Here is a 6962-nt window from a genome sequence, read left to right on the forward strand (position 1 = left end):
TAAATAACTTTCTCTAACTATTTTTAAAGTTATCTCCGGTAAGTTTCTACTGCCTCTGCATCTAATGACTCTAAATAGTTTGTATAACTTTATCTAGTTAGATACAACAAGAACAACCGCTGATCTACTTCTTCTTTAATTACACCAGAATGTCCGTTTTCTTCTCTACATTCTATTACTTACTTCTTCTTGTATTTTACTATGCCACTCTCAGCTGAATAGTGCACATCTGAACTTTTGAGTGACGAGGGTCACATCATGTCTACATTTTTGTTTGTAGTATAATTCCATTTAGCCTTGCAATTCTTTTCAGTTGCTGTCAATATGTTCAGCCTGTTAGATAGACAGATAGATAGATAGATAGATACTTTATTCATCCCCGTAGGGAAATTCACATTTCCAGCAGTATCCTCAAGTCGAGATAAAATATGAGAAATAAAATACACAAAGATACACATAAGTCCAGTACAGAAGTATACTTAAGGTGCTTGTTAACAGTGTAAACAGAATAGTGTGAATCGTTGGAGTCTAGTGCATGTATAATTAAGGTGCTTGTATAAAGTGAATAGTGCAGTGCAGAGTATGAGGTTTAGAGTTTAATGTGAGCTTTTACTGCCCCGGGTGGAGTTGAAGAGCCTCATGGCATGGGGGAGGAATGATCTCCTCAGCCTGTCCGTGGAGCAGGACAGTGACAGCAATCTGTCACTGAAGCAGCTCCTCTGTCTGTAGATGATGCTGTGTAGTGGATGTGTTGGATTGTCCATGATTGATAGCAGCTTGTTTAGCGCTCGTCACTCAGCCACAGTTGTCAGACTGTCCAGCTCTGTGCCCACAACCGAGCCCGCCTTCCTCACCAGTTTATCCAGACGCGAGGCGTCCTTCTTCTTGGTGCTGCCTCCCCAGCACACTACTGCGTAGAGGAGGGCGCTCGCCACAACAGTCTGGTAGAACATCTGCAGGAGCTTTTTGCAGATATTGAAGGACGCCAGCCTTCTGAGGAAGTACAGTCGGCTCTGTCCTTTCCTGCACAGAGCTTCTGTGTTGGTAGTCCAATCCAGTTTATTGTCCAGCTGCACACCCAGGTATTTGTAGGTCTGGACAAACTCTACACCATTATCCATTATCTACCATAATGCGATTTGTTTTAAAAAAAAACCTCTTGCAAACTATACTATATGAAACAATTAACATATCAACTGGTTCATCCTCCTTTTGCATAGTTGAATCTATTTCACTGTAAAATCTGATACTATCATGTAAATCTCTCCAAACAATTATGACACTATAAGGCATCAATCGTCTACCTTATAGATTCATATTTTGTAAGGTGCCAGGCTTTCCTCCACTTTTATTTACTTGTTTTTTGAGCAGGGCCAGTTTTCAAAAATAATTAAGCCCTTTCTGTCTCCTTTTGTCCTAACATGTAAGGTTTGCTACTTTGATCATGAAATACAACTCCCTATCACGTATCTATGCAATTTTCTATACAGGTGTGGCTGGCAGAGAAGGGTCACATTTCTGTTTTCAGAAAGTGGAGGATAAATTACAAAATAAGTCGCAGTTGCGGTAAAAAAGGGAGGCAAGGGCCTCTGATTGCCATCCCTGCTCTCCGTGCCCCTGCTTTGTCCCGTTATCTGCAATTCTCGCAAGCAGCTTTGTTTGGTGTCTACTTGGCTGATTTATTTTCTCTTCAGGTCATTTAATGGCTACTGCTATTTCCTTATCCAACTTTTTCTCTTTTATCGATTTTGCTATTTGAAATTTTTTTTTGGCTTTGCTCTAACAAATTCAGTGGTCTCTATCAATTTCCCAATTTCAAATATTTTCCTCTTTGAAGAACAACAACAGCAACAACAACAAAATCAACTTTAGCAATAATGACAATTCTCACAACTATGGCAACAACAATAACAGCAACACATGCAGCAAACTGTGTGAAAATTTCAACAGAGCAAGCTTCACAGGCTTACACTCATAATCACTTCTCATTTTCATACCACATTCTCCCAAGCTGACTATCATACGACAACATGCCTACATGTTATTAAGCTATGAAAACACAACATTTACAATTAATTCAACATCATCTGGCTATCCACCCCTGGCATAGCCCGACATATAACTCAACAACCTTGTGTATTTTATTTGTGTTCCAACCACTAATTATTTATTTCCAGTTCATCTGGCATTTGAAAACATCCTAATTCATAATTTAGTCTCACCTGATCCCATAATACATTTTTCCATTTTTCTCATTTCACCTGTGTGCTTAGAATTAACCCTGTGAATGGACTAGTTTCTGCCCACAAACCTCAGGTTTGAAACCATCTAAAATTTGTCATTTTGACTTTTAACCATGCAGACTAGATAAAGCATGATCTAACAATGTCTTTTAGCCAAATTTCAACCAATATCATTGTTTATTTCCAGCAATCTAACATAACGAACATGTAACACACGAATAGTTACACACCAGCAAACTGACAGATAGACACGCAGATCCACATCACACAACATACAGTTTACAACATATATGCGGACTCTATTAAGCATGTACAAGACACATTTTTTGCACACAGCATTTCAAATGGCTTTACTTCTTTGGCTTCATGTCAACCTTCAGTACTCAGATGTGGAGCTGAGACCCAGTGCCGGAAAGGGGTTTTACTGCCGTGACCACGGTCTTGCCTGGTTGTCAACTCCACCTCTGAAAACCTCAGGTGTCTGGGTTTAAGAATATGGTGGTAAACTCAGGTACTAATTGTTGGTGTCTGTTTTCCTCCTTTAATTTGGGTTTCCTGTCTGGCTACATTAGTTGCTGACAGGGCAGTGGCTGCAGTCAGATCATTGTCTACTTTCCTTTTTCTTTTTTTTTTTCAGCCACTTTCCTCTATCATACAACTTTTTCTTCCTCTACCACAATTCCTGTTTCTGGTCATGCCTAAATATTATGAGGCCATTAAGACGCACAGGACTGGAACCTTTACTTGTCTTAACCTTCTAGAACTTCTAGACCTTCTTATTCTAGGTATTACTTATTAAGACGCACACAGGACTGAAACCTTTTCTTGTCTTAATCTTCTAGAACTTCTAGATCTTCTTATTCTAGGTATTACTTATTAAGATGCACAGGACTAAAACCTTTTCTTGTCTTAATCTTCTAGAACTTCTAGATCTTCTTATTCTAGGTATCACTTATTAAGATGCACAGGACTGGAACCTTTTCTTGTCTTAATCTTCTAGAACTTCTAGATCTTCTAATTCTTGTTATTACTTATTAAGATGTACAGTACTGAAACCTTTTCTAGTCTTAATCTTCTAGAACTTCTAGGTGTTCTAGGTGTAGGTCTCCCTATTTGTTTTTTGGGCCACGGGCAGGGCTTTCCACCTCCCTTTTACTTCACCAAGCATGCTAACAAGATAAGACTATACTCACAGTTCATGTCTTCTCTCCATCTCAATTTCTGTTGCTGGTTACGGATGCAGTCAATCAACAATCCCAGGGAGGACGCTGATGCAACCGGCCACGGGAAAGTGGACTTCTTCTACAGACCCAGTCTGGCTGTGCGCACAGTCTTCAGTCGCTATCAGTGGCCACCCCACGGACGCAGATATGTTGGGATCCGGCTCGAAGGACCAAGTTATGTCAGAGTTATCAATAATGAGAGACTGGAGAAAAGCCAAAACTCTTAGTCAAACACGATCTTTTGCTAAAGAGGGAGAGCACCAGGGTCTTCTGGTGTTCTGGGGCTCTCCTCCTGGTTTTATTCCAAAGATTATAAAGAAGGCGGTTACAAGTTTCAATATAATACCGTATAAGGAGTTGTTTATGTCTGTAGTGTGAGTGTGTATATATACACACATATTTGTGTGTGTTCGTGTGTGTGTGTGTGAGTGAGTAGGTTAAGAGGTGTGCGAGCAAAGTGTTTTTATATGATAACATATATACATATATACAATAATTCCATCAGTCCACATTTTTTTAATCGCGGAGCCAATATTTTCACCGACAGCACCTTTATTCTTTGTGGCAATACTCGTCTGCCAAAAAATAAAACTTTCAATGTCGCAATCAAGTGGCCGAGACTGTGCTAAATATTGTTCTGACAATTCTGCGCTATCGTTAGCTTAGCACAGTAAATACGGTTCAACAGCTTTTAAGTGAAGAAAACGCTGCACATACCAGTTGTCCCAAGTTCTCGCTTCTGCCTTTCGACAAGCCAGGTTAGGGCTCTTGCTTGGCTCTGTTTCGTATTGAAAGCTCAGCTGGCTGTGTTGGATCGCTCCCGGTGACCGCAGAGCGGCCGCCATGATTCATTCCTGCCCCCTGCGTGAGTCGTTGAATGTTCCCGAAGTTGATTGGCTGTGGCACTCGAAACGCGGAAAAAGTAAATAAAAAATAACTTCGCGCAAAAGGCGAAATTTTGCTTCTCGTGACCGCGCACGGCCATTTGCATCGCTCCTTCCGTGTCCATCGCGTCACCTGACATGCATTCGCACCCAGTCACGCGAACTCCATTGACTACAATTCAAAACCCTCAGCTTTTTCGCCTCGTTCACGTTTGGTGCACGCGTACCATTAAACTAAATCATCCCCAAAACAATATTTCGGGTGCAGCCCACGCGGCCCGGTACCAGTTGATCCACGGACCGGTATCGGTCTGCGGACCGGGGGTTGGGGACCACTGCTTTAGAGCCAAGTGGCTGGAAGAAGGGGAAACAAATTCCAGCTATTTTTTTGCTGTGGAGAAAATAAATGGCCAAAGAAAGTCACTAAGTATGCATATAATAATGGTAGAAATTGTATGGATCAAATATTAATCTGTGATTCTGTTTTTTCCTAATATAGTGATTTGTATACATCAGAATTCAAAAACTCCTCTTGTTAATCGTTTGTTGATCAAATTAAAAAACACAGTCACAATTGATGAGGACTTGAGAAAGACTTGTGACTCTAGCCTGACCAGAGAGGAGGTAAAAGCTGCCCTTTTTTCAATGAAAAGAGGTAAATCCCCTGGTGTGGATGGGCTCTCGGTCGAATTTTATGTTCACTTTTGGGAGACCATTCAGGAACCTCTATTTCGTATGTATTGTGAGTGTGTTGGTCAGGGAGAGATGAGGACAACTATGAAAGAAGGTGTTATATCATTAATTCCGAAGCCAGATAAAGACAACTTACATATTGAAAATTGGAGACCTATTACTCTCCTTACGATCGATTACAAAATTCTGGCATCAGTTTATGCAAGTAGGTTAAAAACAGGTCTGCCTCATATTGTTGCTGAGACACAATCAGGCTTTGCCAAAGATAGACATATAATAACATCAGACAAGTATTTTGGATCTATTGGACTATGCAGACTCAGTACACTCAGAAGTGTACTTTGACACTATAGAACACAAGTTTCTTATAGAATGTCTTAGATTGTTTGGTTTTGGATGTCAATTCATTGATAATATTGAAATTCTTTACAAGGGAATTAATAGCTCAGTGATTATCAATCGGAGTCAGACAAGGCTGCCCAACTGCCCCTTTTCTATTTATTTTAGTTGAAGAATTATTGTCATTAAAAGTAGTACATGATAAAGAATCCAAGGGCATTTCTATATTTAACAGAGAAATACAGGGTGACCCAAAAAAAGAGGCCCCGACTCTAATTAGGCTCCGTTTCTTAGTGTTTTGTCCAAATGAAATGAAACTTTGGTCATAATTAGTTTATTCAAAACATCACATCAAAACACTAGGCTCTTTGGCCTTTTTTCCTCCGTTTTACAGCATATGTTCTAGATGGCCTCCATTTAGCTCCGTGCATTTCTTGAGGCGCAGCACAAAGTTGTCCATGACATTACAGACTGAATTGGTAATGGCTCTCATCTCCTCCCTGATGTCTTTCTTGAGTTCCGTGATGGTTCTGGGTTTCCCTGCGTAGACTCTGTCACTAAGATAGCCCCAAAGAAAAAAATCTGGGGGGGCTTAGGTCCGGGCTATGGGGTGCCCACTCAAAATCAGTCTTGAGACTGATCACTCGGCCTCCGAAGTTCTCTTTCAGCCAATCTCGGGACAGGTTTGAGGTGTGAGAACTGGCTTCGTCTTGTTGGAACCAGAACTTGCTCATGAGCGACAGGTAGATGTCTGGACAACTTCGTGCTGCGCCTCAAGAAATGCATGGACCTAAATGGAGGCCATCTAGAACATATGCTGTAGAATGGAGAAAAAAAAGGCTTAAGACCCTAGTGTTCTGATGTGATGTTTTGAATATAATAAACTAGTTATGACCAAAGTTTCATTTCATTCGGACAAAACACTAAGAAACGGGGCCTGATTAGAGTTTGGGCCCGTTTTTTTTTTTTTTTTGGGTCACCCTGTAAGAATTTCTCAACTGGCAGATGATACGGCCTTTTTCCTGTGTGACAAAGAAAAGTTGGTCAAAGCTCTTGAATTAGTGAATAAGTTCTCATTAGCTTCTGGTCTGAAACTCTGGTCTGAAACTCAATATATCCAAATGTGAATTATTGCTCATACATAATTGTGATGAAACTTTCATAAATAATATCCCTGTAAAATCCACGGTCAAGTATTTGGGCATTCATATAACAAAAACATTATTAGCAAGACAACATCTTAACTTTTCTGGAAGAGTTGGAAAAACGAGAGATATCTCTCACCTTTGGCTTCAGAGAAACTTAACATTATTCGGCAGGGTCCTTTTGTCAAAGGCTGAGGGTATCTCTCACTTTGTTTATCCTTCTCTTTCTCTATCTGTGAATGATGCCACTGCCAACGAAATTTGTAAGTTAATTCTAGACTTTATTTGGCGAAATAAATCACAAAAAATTAAAGATGCAGTTCCATCTAATAGCAGAGTGGAAGGTGGTCTTGAAATGCTTAATTTCAATGATATCAATACAGTGGGCCCCCGTGTTACGAACTTAATCCGTTCAGCGGCTACGCTCGTAACTCG

Source organism: Hippichthys cyanospilos, chromosome 11, assembly GCF_059441005.1.
Source record: "Hippichthys cyanospilos isolate Australia breed blue-spotted pipefish chromosome 11, RoL_Hcya_1.0, whole genome shotgun sequence".
Lineage (NCBI taxonomy): Eukaryota > Metazoa > Chordata > Actinopteri > Syngnathiformes > Syngnathidae > Hippichthys > Hippichthys cyanospilos.